Raw genomic sequence first — 17,812 nt, forward strand, 5'->3', positions numbered from 1 at the left:
GAAATAATCAGTAATGAGAGCTAACATACAAAGACTTTTAAAATTAATATTTTAACTATGTTTTAAAAACTTATAGGAAAATATTTAAATAAACAGGAATATCATGTAAAGAAATGAGAGCTAAAGTAAAATGAGGTGCAGAGTCTATAATTAAATAAGACAACATATGTTTTTAAAAAGTGTATTGGATGAACTTAAGAACAACTTGAAAACTAAAGAAGAAAGGATCAATGAATGTGGAAAGTCAATAGCAGTTATCAAAACTACAGTAGGAAGAGATATGTATTTTAAAATAAATCAACAGAGTATCAATTGCTTGTGGGATAACAGCAAGCAGCCTAACACACAAGCATTTGAGGTCTTATAATTAGATGTGAGAGTATAAAACAAAACTTTTTAAAGATTATTTTTTCCTCCAACTTAGAAAAAAATAATCAGCCCAGGGATTCAAGAACTGACACATAATATTCAGGTTGAATACCCATCATAACCAAAATGTTGAAAACCAAGAGTAAAGGAAAACTACTAAAACAAAACAAAACAAACAAAAGAAAACGCTAGTCAGATTTAAATTAATTAATTATATAATTAAATTATATACAGGTGAACAACAGTAAGCAATTAAAGTAACTTTTTCTCAGAAACAAGGCAAGGCAGGAAACAATGAAAGGACATCTTAAAATGCTGAAAGAAAAAAGCCAACTTAATTTTTTTAATACAATGAAAATATATTTCACAATGAAAACAAATAAAGTTATTTTAGATAAATAAAACCCAAGTGAATTTGTACCTAGTAGGCTTGGACTATATGAATTGCTATAAGAAATTCTTCAGGCTAAAACAAAAAAGTAACAGACACTACAATAGTAGCACAATGGATAGCTTAGGGATCAATGATATTCATTGTAAGGTTTTATTACATTTAGTTAAAGTAGACTTACTTTACACAGTAGACTGTGATAAGTTCAAAAGTAATTTTTAATGTCTATGCTGAACACTAAACATTTACAGATACAGCTTAAAAGGCAGTAAAGGGAATAAAATAAATTATTTTTATTTTAAAAACGTGAAAAAGAAATAACAAAAGGAGAAAAAAGAAAGAATGCACAGATAGGAGAAATACAAATCAGTTAGGAAGATGGCTGACTTAAGCTCAACAGCATTAATAATTTCATTAAATAAAAATGATATAACCTTATTCATATCCAGGGGTCTCTAGGGGAGCAGCTCCTCCTGCTGTCATAGCTGTCACCCTACTGCCGTCGCTCCCGCAAGGCTTCTCTGTTGCCGAAGGCACCTCCCGTGACTCATTGCAACCAAGTCTCTCCATTTCTTTCTGCACCAACTGAAATCATTGATGCCATGTCTGGCTATTCCAGTGACTGAGACCACAGCTGGGATCGAGGGTTTGGTGTGCCTCTATTTGGAGGATGTAGAGCAGAGCCTCTCAGGAAAGAAGTTTGGAAACCATGGGGAGAAATTAGTTAAAAAGAAGTGGAATCTTGATGAGTTGCCCAAATTTGACAAGGATTTTTATCAAAAACACCCTGATTTGGCCAGATGCACAGCTCAAGAGGTGGAGACATACAGAAGCAGCAAGGAAATTATAGTTAAATGTCACAACTGCCCAAAGACAGTTCTGAATTTCTATGAAGAAAACTTCCTTGAAAATACCATGGACTCGATTGAAAGACAGAACTTCACTGAACCTGTTGCTATTCAAGCTCAGGGATGGCTAGTTGGTCTAAATGGATTAGATATGGTCGGAGTAGCACAGACCAGATCTGGGAAAACATTGTCTTATTTGCTGCCTGCCATTGTCCACATCAATCATCAGCCATTCCTGGAGACAGGTGATGGGCCTATTTTCTTGGTGCTGGAACCGACTTGGGAATTGGCCCAATAAGTGCAGTAAGTAGCTGCTGAATGCTACAGAGCATGTCATTTGAAGTCTACTTGCATCTATGGTGGTGCTCACAAAAGACCACAAGTATGTGATTTGAAGAGAGCTGTAGAAATTTTTGTTGCAACACCTACAAGACTGATTGACTTTTTAGAGTGTGGGAGAACAAATAGGAGAAGAACCATCTACTTTGTCCTTGATGAAGCAGATAGAATGCTTGATATGGGCTTCAAACCCCAAATAAGAAAGATTGTAAATCAGATAAGACCTGATAGGCAAATCCTAATTTGGAGTGCAACTTGGCCAAAATAAGAGATGATTTGCTGAAGATTTCCTGAAGGACTATAGACATATAAACATTGGTGCACTAGAACTGAGTTCAAATCACTACATTCTTGAGATTGTGGATGTGTGACATTATGTAGAAAAGGATGAAAATGTACTTATCTGAGGGAAGAGAATATAAGTGAGGAGAATGAAACCATTATCTTTGTTGAATCCAAAAGATGTGATGAACTTACCTGAAAAATGAGGAAAGATGGGTGGCCTGCCATGGATATCCAAGGTCACAAGAGTCAACAGGAACATGACTGGGTTCTAAATGAATTCAAACATGGAAAAACTCCTATTCTGATTGCCACAGAGGTGGCCTCCAGTAGGTTAGATGTGGAAAATGTGAAATTTGTCATCAATTATGACTACCCTAACTTTTCAGAGGGTTATATTCATTGAATTGGAAGAACTGCTCACAGTGCCAAAACAGGTACAGCATACACTTTCTTTACACTTAATAATATAAAGTAGATGAGCAACCTTATCTCTGTGCTTTGTGAAGCTAATCAAGCAATTAATCCCAAGTTGCTTCAGTTGTTTGAAGATAGAGGTTCAGGTCATATCAGGGTTAGAGAAAACATGAAGGATGAACATTGGGATAGATACTCTGTGGACAAAAGGGGAGGACTTAATACCTTTAGAGACATGGAAAATTATGACAGACATTACTCTAGACTGCTTAAGATAGATTTTGGGACAAAAACCCAGAATGGTGTTTACAGTGCTAACAATTACACCAATGGGAGCTTTGGAAGTGATTTTGTGTCTGCTGGTATACAAACCTGTTTTAAGACTGGTAACCCAATATGGACTTACCAGAATGGTTATGATAGCACTCAGCAATATGGAAGTAATGTTCTAAATATGCACAATGGTATGAATGGTATGAACCAAGAGGCATATGCATATCCTGCTACTGCAGCTGCACCTATGATTGGTTATCCAACGCCAACAGAATATTCTCAATAAGACTTTAGAAGTTTATGTGAATCTCTATTTTTCATAATTGATCTTTATATTGTGTGTTATCAGAAAAGATAACTATTTAAGAAACATGGGAAATGAAGAAATGACTGCAGGACAGCAGTAGTTATGGTGTACTTTTTTACAATTTAGGTTGGATATTTCTCTACATTCCTGAAACAACTTTTAGGGTATTTTTTTTCTTTTCACTAGAAGATGCAGGAAGTGCTTTCCCAAAGTAAATATGCAGTGATTTGAAATACAATGAATGAAGGCAATGCATGGTCTTTCAATAAAATATATTTGAAAACTGAAAAAAAAAAAAACCTAATCAATCTTGTTAAAAGACAGAGACTGTCTGACTGGATGTAAGCCACTGGCGTAGTCAGATGAAATGGGGTATGCTTTTTAAATATAAATGGACAAGTAAGTTAAAAGTAGAAATATTAAAAAGAATAAACCATAGAAATAATATTCATGATAATATTACTATATTAGTGTTAGACACAGACAACTTCAATTAATTGATTTACCAGAGAAAAAGAAATTTCATAATAATCAAAGGGCTATTTTATTAAGACACAGGAATTATAAATGTGCATGTACCTTATAGTAACAGAAATTCTAAGTACATGAAGCAAAATTTAACATGTTTTAAAGAAGAAAAAACATAACTACAATTATATTTGGAAATTTTAACATTTCTTTCCAATAATTAAAAGAATAAACAAAAATATTAGTAAAAATGTAAGAAATTTGAAGGACACTGATCACCAACATGAACTACTAGGTAGACACTTTGAGAACCTAAAAACAACAAAATCAAAATACACATTTTTTTAGTCCAAATGTAGTGTTCATAAAGATAGATAATGTATTCCACCATAAATACTCAAAATGGCAAAGAACTGAAATTAAAGTATGTTTTATGACCACAATTAAATTAGTTTCAAATAAGTAATACTAAGATATTATTTTTTAAAATGTTACTTAAAGAACATTTTTTAAAGTTATCCTAAAAAATCCCCAAATGTTTGGAAAAGAGATAACGTGTTTTTACATAACTACTATTCCAAAGAAATTACAAGGGAATTTAGAAAGTATTTCAAATTAAATCATAAATATATATATATATATATATATATATATATATATATATATATATATATATATAACTTTTGTGGAATGCTGCTAAGGAATTCCTTACAGAGAAATATATATAACAAAAAAACACATTTTAAAATCATGGATATAACTTTTTATCCAAAGCATTTAGAAAATCAAGAACAAATTAGACTTCCAGCCAAAATGGAGGACTAGAAACACATGCTCTGTCTCCCTTCACAACTAAAAAGTCATACAACTACCTCAAAACTAGAGACAACCAGAAGTTCCAGAAAATCGAGCCATATGGAAATGCAACAAACAAAGCTATAAAGAAGAAATACTCATCCAAACAGGTAAGAAGAGCAGAGCCAGTGTGGAAAGAATGTGGTGTGGTGGTGGCTGCAGCAGCTGCAGAAATATGCTGGCAGAAAGTGCAGTTAAACATTTTAAAAAGTCAAGAGGAACACCTGGTGAGCGTTCCCAGCACTAGATCAGATCACACAGCTCAGGGTTCCAGCACTGGAGACAATAAAGCCTCATTGCTTCTGACTGAGAAAACCAATGGGAGTTGGGTGGAGGAAGAAAATGCCAGTCTCTCAGGAGAGTCCATTTGTTTAAAGGGCCCCCACAGTCCTAAAACATCTGCAAATCCACTCACTCTGAGAGCAATGGCCAGGGCAACAGCTAGAGAGGCGCCAGTCCCATATAGAAGTGGGAGAAGTGCCTGGAAAAGGGGCAAGTGCTGAGCAAGTGGCATTGTTGCCTCTCTGACCCCTCCCCCACATACACCACCACAATGAGGTGAAATGGGTCGCCCTCTACTGATGAATACCTAAGGCTCTGCCCTTAAAATGTAACAGGAGTGACAGCCCTATGTAAGACACAGAGGCAAACAAACACAGGAACCTGTCAAGATGAGGAGACAGAGAAGTATGGCCCAAAAGGGGAAATGGATCAAGGTTCCAGTGGGAGAACTAAGCCAACCTAACAGATGAGGAGATAGCCAACCTAACAGACACAGAATTTGAGACACTGATGATAAAGATGCTCACAGGCTTGACAGATATGCTTAAGTACAGCAATCACATAAGGAAAGAAGTGAAGGCTATGCTAACTGAAATGACGGAAAATCCCCACAAAACCAATGCTGAAGGGAAGAAAACCTGGATTCAAATCAATGATTTGGAACATAAGGAATCAAAAAACAGTCAACTAGTACAGAATGAGGAAACAAAAATTGAAAAAAAATGAGGAGAGGCTTAGGAACCTCTGGGACAACTTTAAATGTGTCAATATATAAACAATAGGAATGCCATAAGGAGAAGAAAAGCAAGAAATTCAAAGTTTATGTGAAAAAATAATGGAGGAAAAGTCCCCAAATTTAGTGAAAGAAATAGACATAAAAGCCCAGGAAGGACAGAGAGTCCCAAACAAGCTAGACCCACGGAGGACCACATGAAAATACATTGTAATTAAAATGTCAAAGTTTCAAGACAAAGAGAGAATCTTAAAAGCAGCAAGAGAAAAGCAGAGAGTTACCTACAAAGGGGTGCCTATAAAACTATCAGCTGATTTCTCAAAAGAAACTTTGCAAGCAAGAAGAGACTGGCAAAAAGTATTCAAAGTGATGAAAAGCAAGGACCTACAACCAAGACTACTCTATACATCAAAGCTATCATTTAGAATGGAAGGACAGATGAAGTGCTTCCCAGACAAGCTAAAGTTAAAAGAGTTCATTATCACCAAGCTATTATTGTATGAAGTGTTAAAGGGACTTATTTAAGAAAAATAAGATCAAAACTATGAACACTAAAATGACAAGAAACTCACAACTATTAACAACTGAATCTAAAAAAGAAAAACAAAGTTCAACTAAGCAAACCAGGATAGGAAAAGAATCATAGGTATAGGGTTCATTTAGAGGGGTATCAGCTGGGAGGATGGAGGGGGAGAAATGGGGAAATGTTGCACTGATTAAGAAGCATAATTGGCTGGTACAAAATATACAGGGGGAAATTAAAAATAATATAGGAAAAGGCAAAGCCAAAGAACTTATATACAAGACCAATGGACATGAAATAAAGGGGTTTGGAATTGCTAGCGGGAAGGGGGGTGCTGGGAAGCTGAAAGTGAACAGAAAAGAAATTGAGACTATTGTAACAACATAATCAATAAAATATTCCTAAAAAATAAAGGATGTGGAAAGTGGTTGTGATCTTGACAAACAATTGGGAGAAGGGTCCCCATACTTATGTAAATGTGCTTAAACTGGGCAGGAAAAGCTAAAGTTGATACCAAGCATTATCTTCCTCTATTTGTCACTCCGAACTCCCCCCTCCCCCAACACACACACATAGTTTTTTTTCTGTAGAGGCCTAATGTGTACGACAAGGTAGTTAGGAATTCTTCAACACCAAGTCAGTCTGAGAGTGCTTTAACATCATGGCATACAGAAAACCTGGCTTACTCATGCATCTAACTAAGCTATAGTGACTGCTATGTAAGTCCCAGAAATACGAGATATGGTGGCCTGGTATAAAATACCAGTAAATAGGAAGTGGTTTTTCAAAATGGTGTAAGATATTCATGTAATATGTATAAATGATTGGTTATGTGTCAGCAGGTATAAGCTGTGGAGTCTATTATTCAAAGCAAGAGATCCCAAGGAGAGGCAATTGAAGCGTTAGTGTCTCAGAATAGTAATGCTAATTTATCTATTTTCTGTTAGTCTTTCACTCTTTTTCTACTTATGTTGACTTTGAAATAAATGTTTCAATATCCTGACTTTCTACTCAGTAATGAAGGTAGGAAGCTGTTACCTGGAGAAGTTAACAGAGTGATATCTCCTAGACACTGGTATGCAGGAAGTTCTGTGATGTACAGGTAGCCTCCCAAGCACCCTCTTGAGCTGTTTTGTTTTTTTTTTCCAACATAGTTTTCTACAAAAGACTGTTGGACCCATCTTTTGGTGTTAAGCTCTGTATTGTAAACAGGATGGTTTAACATTAAGAGATATTTTATTGAGCTTTATTCCAGAGAAATACTCCAAACAAATTTGATCAAGTTTTATTGGAGATAAAGATAAATTTCTGGGCTCTCAAACTTCAGACTCTCTAAACAAATATTAACTGTTTCTAATCCTATGCATTTGAGGAATACTGTGGAAAGAAGGCAAACACTTGTATGTGGGAATCAGGAACTCCACCCACAGCTGAGCATATGTATATGCAGATCCATTTGTTAACATAGCCCCCTACTAAAGCATGTCTGAAACTTGGCAGACAATGTTTATTTGCAATACATGTAGGAGAAAGGGAAAGACCGAGGGCAAAATCTATGTGTAACCACTTTCTTCGGCCCACTCCAGAGTGTTCCATTATTTTGAACAATGAATGAAAACTTTTCCATTGTGTTATAAAATATTAACAAACTTATAGTAATTGATTTTTTCTAATAGACATCCTCTAAGAAACATCAAGCTGTTGTAAGAGGATATGAGATGTGTAGAAGGGAGGAAAATTGTCAACATGAATATATTTTCTGATGGTGATCAAGTTTTTTCTCTGGTGCAACTGAGCCATGTTTCTCAGCCCTACATGTTTCTTTCTGCAGGGAGTAGGGGAAACATACATTACAGAAAGAATATTACATTTTTGGTGTGTTTTTTTGTTCCTTTAGAATAAGATGTATTCTTAATTGCTATATAGCTTTTATGCATCTATTTCTCTCCCTTTCTCTTGCATTTTTCCAGATTTGTGATGTCTCTTCTGATCAGTTAATGATAGTTAAACAGTAAGTCCTCCCTCACTCAATATAGTCACTATATGGAACTGCAGCAAAATGACATATAACAAAACCAATTTCACTGTAGACTAATTGATATACATAAGAGTTAAATTCTTACGGCATCTCATAAACGTTATGATGAATGAATGTTGACTGAAATTACCTTATTGGAGGATCTACTGACTATATAATCATGGTAAAAGTGTGTGATAATGTTATTAAGTGGGATTAATCAGGAATATCAGGATCTGAAGTGGAGTGAGAACAGAAAGGGTATGGGGAATAGCCAGATTCCAGTTCCTCTGTGGTATGAGTGACCAGACTTCCATGTACCTGAAGGAGGACTCTTTGTCTCCTAACCTGTTCTATTTCCACATCGGGAATATGGCCCTGTCTATTGTCTATACTAATATGTAGTTCTCTGTGTTGTAGCTGTTAGTGGTTTCTAAGTCTGAAGATTCAGACGTTCATTTAGGGAACAAGATTTCATGTGAAATTCTCATGATAAATGTGAATATGCATTTCATTGAACTTTAAAATTTTGTAGCTAACATGTGAACAAAGTACTCTAATAAATGTGAGGTAGACTAGATATTTGGGAAATATGTTTAAGGTAAGGTGAATTTTTTAAAGTTTCCTAAGGAATGGAAATAAAAATTTAGAGAAATAATTTTAAGAATAGGTCTATGTATTTAAAAATGGATTATTATAGAAGAAAACATAAAAAAATTCTGAGGTCTAAAGAGTTATAGTTTTGTAACATTTGCTGGGCCTTAGGTTTGCAATCTTAAAAATGGAGTGAATGTTATCTCCTTCATAAAATTACTTTGCAGATTGAGTGTGATGATGCTTGAAAACTGCTTAGAGTGCCTGGAACTCAGCATGAGCTCAGTAGGTGTAGCTATAGTCATTTTTTATTATATTTAATAAAGAGAACAGAGACCCTAGGGAGATTATGGAGAAGTTCCTCATGAGTTATTGAAATATAAAACTCATAAACTATTTCCAAGAATAAGATGTTCTTCACTGAAAATTAAGTTCTCTTGTCAGAAAGAAAATATTTAAAAAATTGCAATGTGCAATATTTAGTCCACATAATTCTTAAAATAATGTTAGGGAAAAAAATGCAATAATCACTGTGTTAAAGTTGGGCCAATTAGGCAAGGACAAATTGTGGTTGGTGTATCTGAAGCCTGTGGCAAAGAATATAACTTTCTTACAATATATGAAATGCAAATTACCTCATATGGTGGTAATATTGAACTGATTCTCATCCCCAAGATCCCAACACACATATAAACATAGTGAGAAGAAGAGAGAGTGACAAAACTCAAGTCAAGTTGCATTTGTACAGTCACCAACATGAGACTACTGGACTGGATGCTTTGGGATGTATCAAAGGAGGGTGTTTTTCTTCTTGTATTAGCCAGTCATTCACTACTCTGGCCCTGCAGTTATCTTCATCAGTGTGACTGTACTTCTATATGTTCTTTATATTTCTCTTAGTTCTTTATCTTTCTCCCTCTCTTTTTTCCTCTAATAATTGATTTTTATTTATTTGCTTTTTAAGGTAATTTTATGGTTTCAGTTTAACTTGATATGGCACTTTTTTATGATGAAAGTTAAGTTATGAGAGGCAATAAGTTAAGAAGAATTCAGTAAAATCTCTGGGATGACTGTGGAGAGAAATAGACATGTTGGTGACTAAAGAATGCTACAGCTCTAAGAAAAGTCACGTCCTGGTCTTTGACATGAAATGTGCATGGAAGGACCAAGGCTGATCTGGATGAGCTCTGACACGGGTGTTGTGGAGCAAGTGCGAGAACCAAACAGTTGGAGACAACCGAATTAGAATTTAAAGAGCCTTTATTAGCTGGCCAGCGACTGCCCACCCGTCCACAAGCCGGACTTAGGTGGACAGCCCAGACCTCAGGGATTGGGGGGTTTATAAAGCATTTCAGGTGCAGGAACTTGGACAGAAATACAGCTTGTATAGACAAAAAATTCCCACTATTCCCCAGGTCATTGCTCAAAGTCACTGCTCAAAGGAATAACAGTTAGGTTGAGTTCCTTGTTCTGCTTGGTTGAAGCATGTAACTGCGGGGGTCTGGTTCCCAGGACCCAAGTTCAGCTGATTACCCTACTGGCTGGGCATCTAAGAAATACCCTTTAACATTACCCCCGGTTATGAATGGGTGGGCAGTCGCTGGCCAGCTAATAAAGGCTCTTTAAATTCTAATTCGGTTGTCTCCGACTGTTTGGTTCTTGCACTTGCTCCTCAACATTCAGAGGCTCCAGCGAGATACCAAGCCTTGGCTGGGCACGGGTTGTGAGATGGGCCCGCTGCCAGACCCATCTCAGGGGGAGATCTCTGAGAGACGTTCCTCAGCCCCTAGTGGGACACTGGAGGACGGGTGCCCTCCCTATCCTGATTGACTACATAGAGCCGTTCGGATTCTTACCGTAAGGACTTGGATTCTGAGGGAAAGGAATCCTTGGGTTGGAACAGGGGTGCGCCAGGGGGTCTCAAGGGAGGGCCAGATGCGGCATTACCTCCGAGACCCGGTCCCGGACCACGACGGTGTCCGGCGACCACAGGTTTGTCTGTCTTAAGGGTCATCTTGTCTGTTCCGTATAACATGGGTCAAGCTGCACCAAAACCCCACTGGCTCCTTTGTTAGAATCTATCTTCTTTACCCACCATGATGCCTCTCTAAAGCAGTGCCGCCTTCGGTGAGCCCCCGGGCTTCGTGCGGTCCCATGTGTCTAGCTGATGTGTGGCAGGACAGTGGCCACGAGCTCAAGTTCGGAGCAATTCCCTGCACCTTCAGCGGACACTTGGGAGCTGCTGGAAGCCCTGACAGCCCAGTCTCAGAGGCCTAGGCGCGGTTTGGATAGAATTGTTTAACCTCTGCGTGAATGTGTGATTGAACGTTATTTCCTCCTTTTGTGTGACTCCATAGACTGAAGTCCATGGAGTCTGAGTGGGCTTTAGTCTTGCAAGAGGAAAGGCCCAGCGGGCATTTGTTTGGCCTCCTTTGGGAGCTCCCAGCCCATGTTTGTCTGTGCTGTAAGGGGGACATAGCTCCCATGCCTTGTGTTCCCACCCCTGATTGTAACCCAAATTAAGTGCATGTTTGTAGCAATCACCTTAGCCAACATAAGGGAACATGAAAACCAAGGCTGTCAATATAGGCAGTGCATTTCATTGTCACAGAAAAGCCTAGGACCCTATTTACTGTCTCCCGCCACCTCGTAGCCCTGGCCAGCCAGCGACCAACCGGGCAGAGGCACTGGGAACAGACAGTACAGAGTGATCAGGCCCCTTAAAATTCCCCCAGAGAAATTGCTTGCAGCATTTCTTTCCACCCTAGGTAACTTCCAGCAATTCAATTTGCATCTGAATACTCCCTGCTGGAGCCGCAAGGAGGGGCAATGTTAAATTTGCTAGCCAGGTGGCCATCTAATCCCCTTGCTACAGGTTACAGAAACAGCAGAATGTCTGTCTCTCCAACAGGGAAAGAGAAAAAAAAAAAAGTGGCACTTTTAAAACTCAGGCCACTTTTCTTCAAACTGGTGCAAGCTGCTTGGGTGCCAATCAACAACACCTCTAAAGCTGTAACTAAAGGGCCCTCAATCTCCTTGCTGCTTCAGCAGCGGGGGGATATGCCTATATCTTAAGGAAAAGTGTTGTTACACATGAATAAATCTAATGTCCATTCTAAACATCCTTTTCAATAGGAAAGGAAAAGAAATAATCAGGTAGGAAAAGTTTCCCAGTATAGACCCTGAATAGAATAACAGGCCAGAGAATAGGGCTCAAATAAGAAACCTTAAAAGCTTCATCATCAGGGGAATCAAGGAATCCGTTCCCCAAGCACAGAATGTCTCTAAGGCATTCAAAATACAGCTCCATCAGCATTCCTACAGAAGCTGGGGGACTGAATAAGAAAGTATTCTGGTCTAAATCCAAAGAATGCTATAGGACAGGGACTCTTAAAAGTCACCGTTGTAACAGAAACTGGCCAAATATTTGTAAGAAGTTGCAAAAGGTAAATAAATAGGCCAAAAAGAACAATTGAAAAGCTCCTCAGGGAAGCTCAAAAGTGTAAGTTAAAAAAGAAGCAGGAACTTCAAAAAGCTGCAAAATATCTCTGCAAATCTAGAAACTTTTAGCTGCCAAATACTAAGTTTATGTATAGTCCTTCACTGTATAGAAAAGAACAAATATTAAAAGCATGTTATAGTTAAATCTAAAACAGTAAAGGGTATTTAAAAATTTATAAATGTTGCAAAAGGTCTATGAAAAGTCATAATAATAAAAAGAAAAGTTATGAAAGTTTTAAACCTGGGAAAAGGAAACCTCAGCAGCTTGTGTTCTGATTTTATAAAAACGTACCTTCATCTGTTTTATTGTGGAAGTCTCTGTATCTGTTTTTAACCAATACGACCTAGGAAAGGTTGTCTGTAAACCAGTTGGCAAAAATTCCTTTTGCCACACAGGACCCAGGGAGGGTCATTCAGGGCTGCTAAGTGCTCCAGCCTGGGCAAGTGAACATGTCTCTGCCAAGGGCATGTCTCTCTAAGAGGCCAGTAGACATACTGGAAAGAGAGGGCCTAGCTGCCTTTGTTTTGAATTATTGCTCTGTTTATGCTCTGAAAGGAAAAATAGAGGTTTCCCAGGGAAATTTAAAACTTCACATGAAAAAAAGGGAACCAGAAAAAAATGGAAACCATAAAGATAAAGGTTTGTGAAAAGTATATACAAAGTTTGTTAAAAGTTTGTAAAAGTTCTAAAAAATTGTATAGTTTTAATAACAAAAAGTATAATAAATAAAAGCACAGTTTTAAAAGACAAGGATTTTCCTTCACGCTTTTATGTTTTTCTCCTTACCTAAACTCTCCAGTATTTAGCATTCTAAAGAAGTAAAAATGACATGTTTCCTTTGCATAAAACTAATAAGACCAATTGCTGATAGTGGTCTTGTCAGCAGAGGCTTTGACTAGGATGTCATGCCTGAAGAAGGCATGCTTAGGCTCTGGTTGTTACCAGGAAGCCTTAAGGAACTAAATTTGACTTTTAAAGCTAAGAAAAGCCAAGAAAGAAAAAGTCTGGCACCTTGGTTAGTTGTGTGGTTCATGGCAATCTTTCCACGGAAGGAACGAAGGTTGCTTTCCTAAAAAATGCCTAGAAGAAACATTAAGGCACAATGAAAAATCCAAAGAACTTGGAAAAGATGTTTACAGGCAAGGCTAAATAGCAGGTACATGGCTCAGCTTCCGTGTCCTGATGGGCAAACTAAAGGTCAACATAAAAGTTCCTTAAGTAAATGCCAACAAAGTAAACTTAAAAATTATATGTAATCAATCACTGGTCTTGTTGTGTTTATGCAAATAAACAGGCTAAATTAAAACTGGAATTACTGCAGTCCCTTTACTAACAAGAAGGATAACCTTAAGGAGAAAAATCATAACTCAAGGAAATTCACAGTGCTTAGTAACAAATTATAAACTAGTACAGCTAACTGTCTATAAAGTTTGTTTTCATTTAAAAATTAAACCAGGTCTGTGACATTATCAGAAATGCTTAATTTACAGGCAAAAAAAATGTCAAGTGCCTTACAACTAAATGTCTTTCCAGTAAGACAACATCTTAAATTTAAAGACTGGTTTGTGAATTGTATTGTATAAATTAACATGTGTGTTCTTTGTTTTCATAGGGCATAAACCTATAATCTCATTACCTGAGTAATTGTACGTATGGGCCTCACTAAAGAGGCCCTTCTGCATTGCCACCTCCTAAGACTCAACAGTTTGGCTGAACTAAGTGGTTGGGTTAATAAAGTATGGGGTAGTCTATAGGCTTCATTTTGAAACTGATTTCTCTCTTTTCTATCCTAATAGCTTGGACAAAAAGGGCCCAAAGGTCTGAGAGGGGGGAAATCCTAAAATATACCTCTCAGCCCAAACTAGGTATAGTGGGTAAAAGGGTTTGGGGCAGGTGTGACATGCCCTGCACACCTTCCTCCAGAAAAGCCATTTGTTTTCCTAATGTGGGACATTGAAAAATTAATCCCTGCCTTTTGTCATATAAGTAGTTGTGGGTTAAATTATGTCTTTTAACCCTGTTGCCAAATCTGTTGCCTCCAGAACATGACAAGAATGCCAGCTTGTCCAATAGTGCCAGCCCTTGGAAATCGAGCATGCTGCTGCCTGAGAACAGCTAACTGGCTAACTGACCTGGACTCTGCAAAATCCTTTCCCATGTGGGAAGGCCACCCTCCCCTCCACCCCCACTCTTATTCAAAATTCCTAGACCCAAGGGTAGGTAGGACGACGACCATGTTCAGCTTGAAGCAGCTAGAAAAGCACGAGACCTTCGCCCATTGTCCTCTATAAAATAAAGGGTCTTAAGTCTAAGAAGGGGAATTATACAGGGGCTTCATTCCATAAGGGCCTAGAAGAGTTTTGGTCCTACGGTCACAATACCGCCCTTTAAACACCCAGGATTCAAGGATTTGAATTCCCAAATAAAACCAGTGGGGAATGTTAAAGGGTATTTCTTAGATGTCCAGCCAGTAGGGTAATCAGTTGAACCTGGGTCCTGGGAACCAGACCCCCACAGTTACATGCTTCAACCAAGCAGAACAAGGAATTCAACCTAACTGTTATTCCTTTGAGCAGTGACCTATTCCTTTGAGCAATGGCCTGGGGAATAGTGGGAATTTTTTGTCTATACAAGCTGTATTTCTGTCCAAATTTCTGCACCTGAAATGCTTTATAAACCCCCCAATCCCTGAGGTTGGGGCTGTCCACCTAAGTCTGGCTTGTGGACGGGTGGGCAGTCGCTGGCCAGCTAATAAAGGCTCTTTAAATTCTAATTCGGTTGTCTTGGACCGTTTGGTTCTCGCACTTGCTCCACAACAAGGGGCAAATAGGTTAAGACAGCCAGCATGTTCTTGTAGGTTGTGTCAGAGAAGGAGTAGATAGAACACAACCTGAGGTAAAAATATTTTCTCAATTGGAAACTCCCTATCAGGTTGTTTCTTAGTTGAAATTTTAGAATCTACTATGAATAAAACCCCAAATACTATCTGTCAAGACTAAATTAAAAAGAAAGAAAACTATCATGACTAAATCTGTTAACTAATAATTATCCTTAGATTTCTGTTGAGATATATTTTTGCACCAAGGGGCAAATGTTTTTATTTTAAATGTTCATAAAACAAAGAGTATCACTACTGAATCTGTAGCTATAAAATATCTTGCTTTTTTATTTTGAATTGTGTATATTACTATCTTTTTGCTTGTGAAAATTCCACTCAACTAGCTTCAGGCATAAGTTGAGGTTATGTGGGATGCCTGCTTGTAGGTTTAATTGAAAGAAAATTCCACGAAGTAGGAAGAAGTACAGAAATTCATTGACAGATAAATGGCAAGTTTGATGTCCCGTAACAGCTGTGGAAATTTCATGTCCTCGCTCCCTCATTTTTCTTTCCAACTTTTCTATAATATTATTTCATATACAAGTTAGAAATCCAGGTTTGTTATAGTAAAAGTGAACTTGTAGGTTCTTGAATTCTAGTATTTCTAAATAATCATACAAATAATAATAATTACTGATCCGACTGGAAATATGGGGGATGTATTTGAGACCAGCTGAAATATAAGAGAAATAAGTAATCCCTGGGAACATGTTGTTTAGTAGGTCTTGATAAGGAGTGAAGTGCAGCTAAGACTGCTGCTCCATCTGTTATGTGAGAGTTGAACTATTACAACCATTGTCCCAGACATAACTGACATGGCAGTCTTCCAGAACATGATTGAGCAATAGTACTTAAAAAACGGGAGGGAAACCCCCATTATTATTAGAATCATGAAACTTAGCAGACATCTTCTCCACAAAGAAAATTAAACCAAAGTGGTACTTGGGATACCTGGAATAATTCAGAACAGAAAAGCCATTAGTTAAAGTATTGGAACTGATGTTTTTAAATGTCTTATGAGTGTCACGAGGCAAAGGTGTCTGAGTTTGGAAATCATTCTGCTGTCAAATGTTAATAAAATACAAGGCATATAAGGTGGAGAGAAGATGCTGAACTAATAATCATTCAAGTCTCATTAAAACAAAACAATAAAAGGAGTATGTTCATGCAGGCAAACATCCAGAAACTTTTCATCCATTTTCTGGGTTACACTGAAGGGATGGTGGATAGAGAAAACACATTACTGAAGAAGACTCCAATGAAATGTATCAAGATAAAATCAAAAGCCAGCGATAATAGTACTAAGCATCAGCAGTATCAAAAAGGGTACGGAACAAAGAAGGCTGAGTCTGGGCTTTGTAGGGGAGCAAATTAGCATCAGAAAATATTTCATGCAACTTTCTTATCCTCTGAAATTGATATTTGGGACTTCAGACTGATGACAGAGAAGGTTCCAAGACTCTCCACATTCTAAAGAAAGCCCAAAACAATTGGGATCTGATGTCTTCTTAGGACCTAGTCAATCATAGTCAAATTAGCCCTGTTACTCAAACTGTTCATTGCCTTCTCTCTATTCCATTTACAGAAAACCACTACAGAAAATGTAGATATTTCAAAGAACTCTTTAGTCCTATGTAAGAGCCTAGAAAGGAGTGACATGGCCTGTGCTGCCCTTTGCTATTAAAGAGGAAGTGCATGCCCTCCACCCACTAGCTCTGTGAATGTGGTTCTGAGTGAATCACCTGTAAAGATGAGGGATGTCTGAGAGAGAAGCAGAAGTGTTCTTATAAAGTGATTTGCTGATCTGTCTTCTGTGCCTTTTTGAAAAGAGTGATAAGGTAATTGGGGAAAAAGGGCAAGGTGGAGAAAGGGGCTGGGGAGGGGAGAGAGAGCATCCATGTGGCCATCATCCTTCCACTCCTAGTGGTCCTGCAGCGTGCATGAAGTTTTGTGTGTCTACTGGACACTTAGAAGGAGGTGAGCTTGAGGTGCTCTGTAAGTTGCCCCTCCTCCACACCGAGAGGGGTGCTGTGGGAATGGTTCTACCAACAGAGGCTGAGCTGGAGCAGAGAGTGGAAGGAAATTAAGTTCAAACCAGAGCTCCATTATCAGAAAACTCAAGCATGGGGAGCAAGATGGTGGTGGGGGGGGGAAGCTCTAGCAAAGTCCCTCATGAAACTCAACATGTATCTGATCCACATTTGCAGCAAAGAGAGCATCGATCTATAGTCAGTATTTAATGAATGACAACAACTAAAAGGGGGCTCTAGAAGCAGACTGAGTTTCTTTGGCAAAAGTCAGGGGGAAAGGAAGGGTTAAACATTAAGTACCTATAATATGAAGAGTTAAATAAGCCTAAAGAAGTTATAACTAAAAATGACTAGAAGTAAGGGAATCTATCCATATGTAGTTAATGTTATTAGCAGTTCTTAAATAAGCAAGGATTTTTATTACGGAAAGTGCCAGCGAGAGAAAATGGGGTAAATACTTGGAAAGTCTGGAAGAGGTGGGCATCAGATTAAAACGCAGTACTGACTCCCAATGAAGGAGAGACAGAGGGAAAGTTGGGTGGAAAAGTCATAATCATCTACACTGTATGGGGAAGTTTGAGCAAGGTGCTTAGGGTGTTGTCAACTAAAGTTGCCTAACAGGAGTCCATGTTTTCTAAGAATGGAGTTGCTTTAGTATCCCTCCTGTACTCAGTCATCTGCTGGTTGCAACCTGTGAGAAAGTG

General features: G+C 38.0%; 1 pseudogene; it reads left to right on the forward strand.

Annotated features, from left to right (window-relative positions):
- The first annotated feature begins 1,362 nt into the window (after positions 1-1,362).
- Positions 1,363-3,205, forward strand: LOC150012296 (putative ATP-dependent RNA helicase DDX5 pseudogene; annotated as a pseudogene).
- Positions 3,206-17,812: the final 14,607 nt, after the last annotated feature.

This window comes from Furipterus horrens, unplaced genomic scaffold (genome assembly GCF_987537825.1).
Source record: "Furipterus horrens unplaced genomic scaffold, mFurHor1.1.pri manual_scaffold_4, whole genome shotgun sequence".
In the NCBI taxonomy this organism is placed as follows: Eukaryota; Metazoa; Chordata; class Mammalia; order Chiroptera; family Furipteridae; genus Furipterus; species Furipterus horrens.